This window comes from Sitophilus oryzae, unplaced genomic scaffold (assembly GCF_002938485.1).
Source record: "Sitophilus oryzae breed Bouriz unplaced genomic scaffold, Soryzae_2.0 scaffold_496_pilon_pilon, whole genome shotgun sequence".
NCBI classification, from domain to species: domain Eukaryota; kingdom Metazoa; phylum Arthropoda; class Insecta; order Coleoptera; family Curculionidae; genus Sitophilus; species Sitophilus oryzae.
This window is the reverse complement of record NW_022147080.1, coordinates 1,270,364-1,284,612: the sequence shown is the minus strand read 5'-3', so window position 1 is coordinate 1,284,612 and position 14,249 is coordinate 1,270,364. Positions and strand designations below refer to the sequence as shown.

Sequence of the window (14,249 nt, the reverse complement as noted above, 5' to 3'; positions counted from 1 at the left end):
TAAATAAACATTCGTCAAAAAATATAATACTGGAATATTGACATTTTAGGTTGTTTTTAAAGCAACAAATGAACAGGTGCTAAAAACGATAATATCACTAGCCCATTTGTATACAAAAAACTATTTAAATCTTTTATAAAGAGTTTACCATTAATTAAATAAACCACCATTAATTCAGCCCAAATATTAATTAATTACATACTTAATTGTGTTAGTTAATAACTTATTCTAAATAAATGTGGATTTGAATCAGAAATCAATATAATAATAAGTTATGAAAAATGAACGTCTCTGTTGTTATAAATAAATAAACATTCGTCAAAAAAATATAATACTGAATATTGACATTTTAGGTTGTTTTTAAAGCAACAAATGAACAGGTGCTAAAAACGATAATATCACTAGCCCATTTGTATACAAAAAAAACTATTTAAATCTTTATAAAAGAGTTTACCATTAATTAAATAAACCACCATTAATTCAGCCCAAATATTAATTAATTACATACTTAATTGTGTTAGTTAATAACTTATTCTAAATAAATGTGGATTTGAATCAGAAATCAATATAATAATAAGTTATGAAAATGAACGTCTCTGTTGTTATAAATAAATAAACATTCGTCAAAAAATATAATACATTTTTTAAGGTATTACTTTTTATCACACTGTCTAAAACACATACAAAATTAAGTTTTTTAGTATTTAGAGCAGTTATTATTTATTAATCAACGCAAATAGTCAATTATTAATGTAGTTTGAATACTAAAATCATATTAATTGGTCCTCTTTAAAATTTTTTTTTTATTTTTTAATGAAATGCACGCCCTATATCAGCAATATTAGTATATGTACTCTTTAAAAATTTGTTACATCTTTAAAAATAATCTAAAATGTCAATATTCCATGGGTATATTGATAAATGAGTTCTAACATATAAAAAATTCATTTTCTACGAAAACTTGAAGAGGTAGGTAAAAAATGGTATGAAACAATTTGATAGAAAATTAAATTGTGCATCTGATTCTAATAAAATATACAGGGTGTACCATTTAAATTAAACAAGTTATTGCCGTTTAAGCTAGTAATTATTTAAAACAAAATTTGTATAATTTATTTAAAACATTTTATTATTGCAACACAAACAAAATTTAGTAGTAGATTTAAGTTAAGAAACAACGGCAAATTCAGAATACATAAAATAATTCAAATCTTCATTAATAAAAACAATTTAAAACTTTTAGAGACTAATATTAGTCAGCTGTTTAGCAAATGACCGCGTTCTACAACCAGTGTATTTCCTTTTCCACCAATGGCAATGGAATTTCTCTAAAATTACCCGTGCAAAACTAACGAAAATGTCCGTTGGTTTTATGGCAACCGAAAGTTTTTATTGCAACTGGTCTCGTGAGAAGATGAAATTTACTCTCGCCCAGTCGTTAACATGTGAAAACAACACAAAGTGTTTCTTACATTTATTTTATTTTTGTTTTTATTATTATTATGTTTATAAAAATACTCTATTTATATCACCATTCGGGAACAGTGCAATATCATTTTTCAGTTAGAAAAAATGTGTGTGCACTATGTGCTCTACTATATTTGAAACTTCTTACCGAGCTTCTTACTAACATCTATTAAACTGAAGGATTTGAAGGATATATATTTTTTATGAATGCTTTTTATAAACTTCAAAAAAATTAAAGTTAATATAAAACCGTTTACTATTCTAGGTTAAGAATTTTATAATGTTTTTTTTTTAATTTTTATTAAAAAACGATAATTCTATTACCCGGCCGGATAGCTGTGACCATTGAACCAAAATACTACTACATCTATATCTCTGACTACTACTAACCAACAATTTGTTTTCTGTAGTCGGTGGTCTGTTTTTGTTAAAATATTATGTTCATTATTCATGTTGGGGATTTATTTTTAAATTAATGTTAATCGTTAGGCAACCAGTATTTCTTTTGCATAATGAAAATTGTCACTCTAATTTTCACATAACCAAACTGTCACTCTAAATCGCTCTCTTTTTTGACAGATGTCACTTGTCTTGCCATTATTCAATTTATTATTCGAATTCTCAGAATGTTGTTAACAAAAGTTTCATTTTAAAAAATAAAATTTTAATCAATCACAATTCTTTATCTCCATCATTTACCGGATTAATAATACAGAAATTACAGCTCAATTACAAACAACTCATTATTTATAGTTATTTACAGTAATTTTAATAAATTGTACGAATATTCTCGTTGATTATTGGTTTGAAATAAATATAAGAGTGTCTTCCAATAAAAATGCAAGTTACTAACTCTAAATTCTAAGTCTGAGCTGGCAAATGAGCTAGATGCTTTACCTAGACCGTTATTCAGAAGCTACAAACATATCGATGAAAATATGCATGAAATGAAGGATGATCAATTTTTACTCCCAACGCGCGTAAAGAACTTTAATTTCAAAAACACAGGATATTTTGTCAGTACACCTGGCTATAATATTTTATAGTTCACACTATTTGTGTTTAGTTCAAAATTATTAATAATAATACTGACCACTAGAATTAAGTAAAATGCATAGAGTCACCGTCAGGGGCGCAACTAGACACCGACTGTTGGGGGGGGGCTCAAGCGCCGAGACTTTTAAGGTAATATTGGTTTGAGGATAATACCAATTTTAAAAAAACAAGGATTTTTTGTTCATAATATTTTTTCGTTTTTTATTTAATAATACCATAAAATTAATACTATCTTAATCTTATTTTACTCAAATCTTCTATTTGAGTAAAAATTACTTTTTGTGCCTCGCCTGAAATGCCAAGCGTACGCCAAAAAAAGTATAATTTTTATTCATAATAAAATATTATCAAAAACTTTAAACTAATAAATATCAATAAATAATGTGTTCTTTTTTTATAAATTGGATTAGGATCGAAAGAAATCAACAGAAGTCCTTTTTTTTAAATTTGTCGACGTTTCGCAAAATTTATTTGCATCTTCAGGACACTACAAAGTTAAGAGAGCAAAAATTACAATCAAATAAAAGTTTTTTTTTTCAAAAAATTTAACAAACAACTTAAAATACATATCAGTGGAATTCCACACATATACAATTGGTAAAACTACCCTAATGTTAACAATTAAATAAAATATATGTATATGTTACTCACATTTAAATCTGGACTTTCTTAGTCATATCCATTAATACACGGATGGTATAGAAGGGAGTGGTATATATCCCTTTTTTCCCTTTTAAAACACATAACACACTTACATAAAAAAAAACATATAACACAATTATGTATAGAGAAATATCACGAAAATCTTTTCCTTTCACAGACAAGCAGTGCAGATGTACCTACGTTGACCGTATACAGAGAGCAACTAATTCTAGTTGATAAAATACTAATATAATTTTTACCTGGAGATAAAGAACAGTTGAAAAAAGAAACATATAAAAATATTATTTGGATTTAAACCATTATTTTGAAGTTATATTATTTAATTTTTGAAAGAATATTAAAATATGCTGTACTCAGGTTTTCTACGTCTGTTCTTTTATTAACGCAATTTTTGTTTTTTTGGATTTCTATCATCTCTGCAAATAATCTTTTCTTATAATTAGATTGTGTTTGCAAAATAAAAACACTAAATCACCACAATACACCAAAACACTTTTACTTTTACACTGGACGCGCGTTTCGCTAACAATGTTAGCATCATCAGCAGATGATTATAAACTGAGTTTATAATCATCTGCTGATGATGCTAACATTGTTAGCGAAACGCGCGTCCAGTGTAAAAGTAAAAGTGTTTTGGTGTATTGTGGTGATTTAGTGTTTTTATTTTGCTGTGTAACACCAAAGGTTCCAACCCTCAACTGTAATAGATTGTGTTTGTAAAATAGTGGTATTGTCAAAATCGAAGTTATGGCCTGTCTCTATTTTGTGTTCTACTAATGCGGTAGGAATAGATTTCAAAAGAAAGTTCCTTTGATCATTTTTATGTTCATTCAATCTTTGTTTTAAATATCTACCGGTCTGCCCAACATAGCTTTTAGGACATTGAGTACAAGGAATGTTATATATTATGCCGGATTTCAGTTCTTTTTTATTCTTTGATTTTGTTTTTGAAAAGAACCGTCTCTTTATGGTGTTATGACTCCTTGTTGTAATTTTTATTTTTTCCTGTTTTTTTGTAGTATGACCCTTAAATGTGTTTTTAATTTGTTCTGACAGACAGTCGATATAAGGTATTTTACAATAAACTTCTCTATCATTTTGGTTAGTAGATTTTACAACGGTTTTCTTGTTAAGAATTTTTTTAATCATAGATATTGGATAATTATTTTTAATCAACATGCTTTCGATATATTTTAAATTTTTATTATGAAAATTAATTGATGATAGTGATGTAGCTCTGATTTTCAGGTTATTAATAACATTAATTTTTTGTTTCAAAGAATGTTCGGAGGAATAATTGAGAAATCTCTCAGAGAATGTCGGCTTGTGATACCAATCTGTCTCTATTAATTGATTGTGTCTAATTAGTCTCACGTCAAGGAATGCTATGCTGTTGTTTATTTCTTTCTCCAATGTAAATTGTAGTTTAGGGTGATAACAATTAAATATGTCTAATATACTTTGTTCTTGATTAATAGGAATTGAAGTTATAATATCATCAACATAACGTTTAAAAAACGGCAATTGAAAAGGAAGTTTTTTAATACATTGATCCTGTAAATCCTGCATAACTAAATCAGAACAAATCGGTGATAAACAATTACCCATTCCCAGTCCATATATCTGTTGATAAAACTCATCTTGGTATTGAAAGTAGTTGTTATCAAAAATAAATGTTAACAGTTCAACAAATCTATGTAAGGGAATTTTTATTTCATTTTCTATAAGATGCCATTTCTTATTAACTATATTAATTACTATATCTGTAGGAATGTTAGTAAAAAGTGATATAACGTCCAAAGATATGAGTTGATAATCTTTAGGTAATTTAATGCTTTTTATATCATTAACAAATTCAAATGAATTTCGGACATAACTGTCGTTCTTGACAAACATACCATTTAAAAGAGATGCTAAAAAACCTGTCAGAGAGTACAGAGGTGATCCCACAAACGATACTATGGGTCTGAAAGGTCGATTATTTTTATGTATTTTTGGCTGAAAATAAATCTTCGGTGGATTAGCAGCACCAGTTTTTAATTTCTTTTAGTTCTTTTTAGTTTTTAATATCAATAAAGTTTGGTGATCAACCATGAGAACCTGACGCTTGTTACTCAGCTTTGCTCGTAGAATCACACTATATCACGTGGTTTTATTGAACCGCACCAAACATCTGGGAGGGTTAATTTTGAGTCTAGGGGGGCTAAGCCCCCCCTAGTTGCGCCACTGGTCACCGTATTATTAAATCAATTTAAATTTAACTAAGATCATAATTTATTAAGATACGAGATACATTTTATTTCTTGAGAAATCTGGCCACTGATCAAGTCTCTGGTCACTGAAGAAGTGCGTTATTCACTCGAAGTAACATTATTCTGCGTAAAAGCTATTAAAATATCAAAATCTAACTTTAAAAAGACCAGTTTAATAGTATACTTAGCGGTATACTTGAACTCTTTGAAGTTGATGGCATGTGTCCATCAGGAGTTAACCATTAGCAAGAGAAGTGCGTTATTTGCTTAGAGTAAGATTATTTTGCGTAAACACATTAACAATATCAAAATCTCACTTCAAAAAAGCTACTTTAGTGGAATATTTGAGCACTCGGAACAATTTTAAATAGTAACTATCAATTTCATTTTCGCACATTTCACACTTCGTTATTACAACTTGAGTTACAAGTTGATACAATAAAAATTTACGAACTGACTGACTGTAGTTTATGTCAAACATCTAAACAATTTGTGTTAGTAGAACAGCACTTCATCCGCATCAGGGAATTAGGAATAATCCTCAAATATGCGCTGCACCAGTGACATAGTTCCGCTCTGGAGCAGATTAAACCTGTCAATTTGGAGAAAAGCCGAAACGGTTCGGTTTCGAATGCGTCGGTCTGCACCTGAGCACGGGCCACTCTGTCCGTCCCGAAACGCATTCCCGTCGGCCGTACATAAATTCCAGCCCGTCGTGGCCGTCGACAGACAATTTCGGAATATATTTCGGGAATCTTGAATTTGGAACATGGACGGTGTTTGGGCAAAATACATATACATGCGTTTACGAAGTTTGGCCAGAGTTATTCAAGCTTGAATATGCAAGCATATGTGTCAAGATTTTTTCGTTAATTTATGCTTACGTCTCCAAAAGACAGGAATAAATACAGAAAATAATTTAATCGTTTTAACTTAATAGTTATTTTTTATCCAAAACGATGAAATGGTATTTTATCGTCGACCGAAAAGATTAATTCACGAGTGATGAAATCGCGAGTGAATTAATTTCGGGAGACGATAATGCAATTTTATCGTCGTGTATACAACAATATTTTTTTCCATAGCGAGTTACGTTTTAAAAAATATTCAGAAATTATTATTTCAAGGAATTTATTACGAGTAGAAAAAATATTGTGCTGGGTTGGCGTTGGTTTCTATGTAATTTGACAAATAAGTAAAGCTGTCTCTTTAGTTGTCAGTTTTGAGTCAATAGCTTTTAATTCTCTTTCGCGTCGATTGCTGATTGAACTGGAGCCAGAAAATGGCTCAAAAAGAAATAAGTAAATTACCAACAGGTATTCAGGCTGAGGCGACACCATATCCTGAGGCTAAACGCCATATCCAAACTACTTCCATTTAAATACCGAATAACTTATGAAAAAGAATAAAAAATTTTTCAAAAATCGAAGCAATTAAAAAACGTGCAAGAAGAAACAAAAGTTTTTAACCTATCCTCGCTGTTAAAGTATCATTTAATCTTCCCTTGTGGTTAAAGTACTATTTTATCTACAATTTTTGATAGATATAAGGCAAACAGTTGCTATGGAAAAAAAATAAGTAGGTCTAAAATGAGGAAATTAAAATAACTTTGGTTGCATCATAATACGACCACCAGCAAACTCCATAAGACGACGCATGGCGTCATTGATGACGTGCACCCAGAGTTGTTTTAATTTCCCAATATAGTAAAAAATGGGTACATTATGACGATGCGTTCTGTAGCTCAGGGGTATGCGTAAGGGGGGAAACAAACTTATCTGTTAGCGAGCAATTTATGGGCGCGCTACAAATGTTTTAAATAGCGTTAATTACTTATACAAAAATTTCAAAAATACCAAACCATTTTTATTTTCAGAAGGAACGACATATGGTTGTAATGGAGTCCAAATACAGATATTTTTCTTATGCGATTTTATAATTATTTATTATACGCATTACAGAGATTATGTGTTTTAGGTATAAATGTAATAACAGCCACTGCCCATACCCCCTAACCTAACCTAACCTAACCGAAGAAAAATGTTACTAGCAAACGTTTTTTTCTCCTTTTTCCACAATGGAATACATATTTTCATGTTTTAATTGGTTATAATAGTATAGTCAGCAGGTATATTATAGTCAGGTACAGTATAGTCAGGTATAGCCAATTTTATAAATAATGAATTAAAATTCCGCGGGTAGTGATTGATGTGGTAGTGATTCCGGCTAGCGTTTTTAACTAAAATATATGTTTTTATCGGCAGTTGAGATTTTAAACCCATAAGAACGCGTTGTACTTAACTGATTTATATATTTTTATTTTCAGAACCATGATATAGAAATAAAAATCTATATTTCAAACAAAAATATTTTGTAGCAACAATTAAGGATATATAGAAGGGACATTAAAAATATGAAATTAAACGATGACTTTGCTTTTGCCAGACATTTTTTGTGCGAGAAAATCTAAAGAGAAAGATTTTAAGACAAAAAAATTATGGCGGAGGTCGACATTGTTGATGGTTGTTTTCATTTTGAAATCCACACACAGACATAGACTATTTTAGTTTGGTGTTTTGTTTCTACAGATTTAGATATAGTGGCTGCTGAAAACGGGAACATCTTGGACACAAATTGCAGAAAATGTTTTGAAACATTTGCTCTAAAAGTTTTCATTTTGCATCGAAACATTTCAGGAAACGGTTAGTACCACCACAGTGGAAGCACATGTAATAAAGTCATATAAAATATATAGGTTTTGAAAATGTTTCCTATTTGTGACATACCATTTCCATTTTGTATCAAGAAACAGACACCATTATTAGAAACATTACCTAAAATGTGTCCAAAAATTCTACTTGGGCAAGAAAGGGGGCAAATATATCTGTAAGGTCGCGGTGATTATCTTCCCCTCTCCCTTACAATCTACAAGATATCGTAACTACTAGACAGCAAATTGATCCCAAACCCAACAAACAGCAGTATCTAACATCTCCGAAATCACACTCGTACACATTCTAGGAAATATACGTCACAGTGCAAAATACACCTCTTGCGCGACTCCTCGGCCGTCCGTCGCGGCCGCGTCTCCCCCTCCTCCCCCCGCCCTTCCAACTCCACCCACCTCGACTCTCTTGCTTCTCTCAGTTTCATCTGGACGGCCAGCGGCAGCAGCATCCAACACCACCGACCAAACTGCGGAAAGCCGGCAGCGAGTCTACACATCCAGCAGGCAGCGACGACTTTTCGTCGCTCGTCGTACGATTCTAGCGGTGGTGGGGAGGGTTTCGGCCGCCCCACGGTTAGTAGTGCACGTCACCGGTTCGTGGCGCGAAGTTTGAATTTCGCGAGCGAACGGACTAGGAGTTTGTTGAGTTTCTCGCAGTGTTTTTTGGGATGTTTGTTGAATCACTGTAAAGTTGGTTAGTGAAAAAAACTGTTGAGGTTGACTTCTGAGGTTCTAGATATTTTTTTTCGTTAAAGTACGTATGATTCTTTTTCTGAAAGTTTGAATTTTTTTAAAACATTTTGAACAATATTAATATCACTGTCTTTATAAAGTTTAAGTAATATTTTTAAAACTTCAGTGTTTTCACTTATATCAGAATAAAATATCTGCTATGCTATTTAAAACTAACACAATATATAGAGTGAGTCTTAAATAAGTGCACATATTTTCAAAGTTGGTAGAACTCGATAAGAAGCATATTTTCTCTTTACCGTTTTTTAAATAACTACAAAATAGCTGTGCTATTTTACTTTAAAAGAAATTAGAAACTACAGCATTTTTTGTGTTTCTGCTTTTCTAAATTTAATCCACGCCCTATTTGGCAATAATATCAAGGTATTTTGTTTTTAAAATTTAAAAAAAATCTTTTTTTTATATATATCTTTTCATTTTTTTGCAAGAAAACCTCATAGACGTGTTGTTGGGATTAAAAAAACCGCCCCTAAAAATATGTTCAATTATTTATGATTTACCCTGTATATTTTTATAAATATGACTTCGACGAGAAATTCTATATAAATTACTATCTACAAATTTAAAATATAAATTCACTCACAGAACATCGTAATCTATTGGTGTATGATCTCCGCTTTATTGTTAATATATATCTTAAGCATAAAATTTGTATAAATCATTTGTATAAACTTTGAATAACGTGTTTTATAAATATCGTATAAACTATATTTGATAAACTGAGATTTTAAAAATTTTAATATGGAAACGCCCATTTTTGACATATTTTATTCAATGTCAAAAATTTAAGTGAGTTTTTTTAAAGTTGATTAATTTTAAATATTATTATTTTTATTGAAAACTATACATGTCAACGTATTTTTTTAACATAAAAATGCTATATCTTAAAACATGGAAGTATACAGTATGTCCCCGGATTGTTTTTACAAAAGGAAAACTTTTTTATTATTGACATTTTGAGAAAAATGCATTCTTCATAAAAAAATTGCTTGTTATAAAATTTTTAATCCCATTTATACTTTGCTAAATTTCCATACCGTTTTATAGAAAATAAAAAAAACATGAAAATATGGTTGCTGCTTGAAAATGTTAAAGAAGCACAACATTTATTTATGTTAATGCCATCGATAGGGTGATAATAGTTATCGGAAAATTTTATTTTAATAAATAGAAAAAATATGACGTTAATCAAAATTAATAATAACCATCTATATATCAAAGAATTAAATCGAAATTCTATTACCATATTTAGCTTTTTCATATTCACGAATAAAAAATTCAACCATATTTTCATGATTTTTGTAATTATCTCTAAAACGGTATGAAAACTTGGAAAGTATAAAGGGATTATAACCATTTTAGAACAAGCAAAAATATTTATGAAGAATTCATTTTTCTCAAAATGTCAATAATAAAAAAGGTTTTCCTGTACTAAAGACATTTCGAGGACATACTGTATATTTTAAAAATTATAGAGCAACTTTATTTTTGATATATATTGACTCAAAAATTCTGAGTGTTTTGTCAGTGAATTGAACATTTTGTGTAAAATGCCTCTGCGTCCAAACGGAAACCAGCTTATCAACCAACATAAAATGCTTAACGTTTCTGGTGATATATTACTCCTGTCGCCAAAAGCAAAAAACAAAACAAGAAGAATAAAGAAAAGCTATTTAAAATGTGTGTCTAAATATAATTACTAAACAGACACGTCTATTAAAAGCGTTGATGTTTTGATAAATTGACATTATCTTAATGTAATATTAGTAGATTCTTACAATTTGTTAAAAGTTTGTTATAAATTGGTATTTTTATAGAAAACAATAAAAAGTTTTTCTACACTATTTTTAAAAATTATTTTATTTTATCATTTGCATGTCCGGAATGATTTTATATTTTCTACTAGCGTGTACCAGCGACTTCGTTTGCGTCGAATTAATCATTTGTAATAGTGATGATAAAGCAAAGCAAGAATTTCCATTAACATACAAACTGGATAAAATTTTCTCACATTTATGTCAGCATGAGAAAAAACAATATGGCGATATTATTATATAAATTGGTAATATTTGAGGGGTAGTTTCATCTCGTTGGAATTTGATTTTCGAAAAATTCGTTTACCAAAAATAAGCTTTTTACGTCAAGCAATTTAAGCAGAATCGTGGTTAAGAAATTACCCAACTTTTTGGAACACCCTGTATGATTTTTTAAAAAATTTCAAAAGATGTAAAAAAACCAAATAAATTATGCTTGTCCAAGCATTTTCCCGAAAGACTAACCGTTTTTTAAATAACAAATATTGTAATATTTGAGGGGAGTTTTCACCCTCTTGGAATCGAGATTCGAGAAACCCCTCCTTATCGAACCTCTACACCCCTAAGTCAATCCGTTTACCAAAAATCAGCTTTAAACGTCAAGCAGTTTAAGCAGAATCGTGATTACTCAATGTTCATATTTTATGAAACACCCTGTATAAATTTATAAAAAATCTTAAAATATGTAAAACAACAAAATAAAATATACGTGTTTAAGAGTTTTTACGAAAAACTCACCGGTTTTTAAATAAAAAATATTTAAATATTTGAGGCATAGTTTCACCCCCTTAGAATTCGAATTTCGAAAAATCCCTTCTTATCGAACGTCTACACCCTAAAGTCAATCTGTTTTCCAAAAATCAGCTCTTTACGTCAAGCGCTTTAAGCAGGATCGTGATTAATCAATGACCAGATTTTTCGAAACACCTTGTATACATTTTTAAAAAATCTTAAAATATGTAAAAAAACAAAATAAAATATACGTGTTTAAGCATTTTTTCGGAAACTTGACCGTTTTTTAAATAAAAAATATTGTAATATTTGAGGGGTGGTTTCACCCTCTTGGAACTGGAATTTCGAAAAATCCCTTCTTTTCGAACCTCTACATCCTAGAATCAACCTGTATGCCAAAACTGAGCTTCTTACGTTGAGTGGTTTGAGCAGGATCGTGATTAATCAGTATGTCAGTCACTTAAGGATTTTATATATTAGTATAGATTTTAATAATTTTTGATTTTTAAACTTATACGTCAGTTTTTAATAAATTACGCATAGTATTCGAAGCGACTGAAATTATTATCAATACTTGTTTCTAAAACTACTTTTACTACTAAGAAATTAAGAATATCTATATATAAAAACAATACTCACTTTACCTCAAAATAAAGACAAGAAGACTGGCAAAACAGTAGAGGGTCAACTACAAACTTAACAAGGCTCTGCAAACTTAATAGGCATCAAAAGCTGACGAGATTGATGGACGAAGCAAAGTGCAGATTTTGTCAATCTGAAAAAGAAAAGACAGAATACATTTTTCTTATATTAGGCAATGGTTATATAATTTTATATAAGCCATTGACAAAGAGCTACATAGAGGGTTCAGTATCCAAGTTATTAGACTTTTTGAAAAGCCAGGGCCCGAACCCTGTAACTTAGAAAGCGCTTTTAGCCGCTCAGCGTATATGACGTTAATTTTCGCTTAGTTTTTTTTTAAGTTTCGCTTAATTTCGCGCACTTAACTACCGATTTGGGTATTCTCATCTGACGCGCTTAGCGTCTTTACCCATTGCGCTCAGCGATTTGAAAACGGCTATCTTAAATGATCGTTTTGCTTGTCGAACTCTCGGTAAAAATAAAGAAATTTTGTTTTTCTGCGTTCTCTTGCTCTTTAGTGAAAACAACTTCTTCTATAAATTTCTCAATAAGGTAATTGATAAATTTACAACTTGGCAGCTATAAATATTGTTCAAAACATCGAAAATGCTGAGAAGCATCTTCAACATTTCCCTCGTATAATAAGAATAATGACACATGCATAGAAAAATATGTTGACATAACTCAACAATATGTTATGTAATTCACGTAACATTAACATTTTTCATTGTTTTATCCACATTTGACCATTAGATACCTGAGAAATTGCTATGCTGCCAATATGTGCCCAACGCGTATCCAGAAAACGATTCGCACGGCAACGAGAATACCAAAATCGACTGCTTGGCGTTCCGCTAATCGAATACTTTCGCTTACCGCTTTGAAAGCGTAACGTTTTTATGTTAAAGTTCCAGCGTTAGTTCCTTGTGTTAGTTTGTCATCTAATAATTGTAAATTGGATTGGGCGAGCAAAACACATAATAGGCCCATTTCTTCTGTCAAGTCATTTTTTAGTATATAATTTTCGTTTTTTTTCGTTATAAGTAGTAATAGGTAACGATTATAAGAAGACCAGACAAAAGTTTTTGTACTTTTTGATAAAATAGAAGCCTTGTATGAGGAAAATTCAACCGATGATTACAAATAGATTTATTGTAAAATAGAGTAATGCGAAGGCAATATTCAATTTCGATGCTCAGTCCGTAGAATCAAGCAATTCGGACGTGTATAGGTAGCATTTGATTAAAATAAACAAAAACTAAAAAAAAATTAAAAAAAAATTCGACTCTGTTTTTGTTATTTTTTTTTCGGTTGTCCGCCAACCAAAAAAAAGCAAACCAATTTAAAAAAGTGTTTCAATCAAATCGAACCGAGCGATTATTTTTTCCACAGATCCGACAGACATTGATTTAGGACACTTTGCGAACGGCTCTCTAAACTGTTTATCCACAGATAAATCTAAACCGGAAGTTGTGCAAACGTGGTGCCGCTGTGTGTGTGCGAAATTAAATTTGTAGAATGCACCGGCTTTTCTGGCCTGCCACCAAGGAATGCCGCTGCGCCGAGTGCGCTACTCGGCAGCCATACTATGTAGATTAACTCGCGTGTTCAACAAATCGCATCGAGGATGTCAATTTTATGCTGTGGAGTATTGCGGAGCGGCCCAAATATGTTGTCGTTTGGTGTAGGGACGTATATAGTAGCTAATTTCGTTTTGGTAAAACCGAACTCCTCTTGGGGTTATTAACAAAATATACTTAAAATCATAATTGTCTAGGATATGAGACGCATTTTATTTCTTGTAAAAATTGTGGGTATTTTGCCTCAAAATCAAAAAACAAAAATCTAAAAAAACTAATAATTTATTTGATGTTTAAATGGTATATCTCCCTCCTTAAATGGTATAAAATTCTCAATCATGCTATGTGACTATCGTATTAATATAACCCATTAATTTGAATCATTAGTTTTGAAGCAAAATTTTGAATACGATTGGTACATAATTTATTAGGACATGATATACTTTTGTTCTTTGAAAAAAGGGTAATAATCTTGCCACTGAAAGAGAAATTGAAAAACATTTTGTAAAATAACAGTGTGTAGAATTGAAAATCGGCTTGTTACTGAGTAAGTAAATTTGCT

At 30.5% G+C, this 14,249-nt stretch overlaps 1 protein-coding gene across 2 annotated transcripts in view; it reads left to right on the top strand.

Annotated features, from left to right (window-relative positions):
* The first annotated feature begins 8,610 nt into the window (after positions 1-8,610).
* Positions 8,611-14,249, top strand: part of LOC115886779 — a 335,249-nt gene continuing 329,610 nt past the window's right edge. For both annotated transcript variants that reach the window (XM_030906064.1, XM_030906063.1), the window contains exon 1: positions 8,611-8,920. The gene's annotated coding sequence lies outside the window, so the exon portion shown is untranslated. The remainder of the gene's footprint in view (positions 8,921-14,249) is intronic.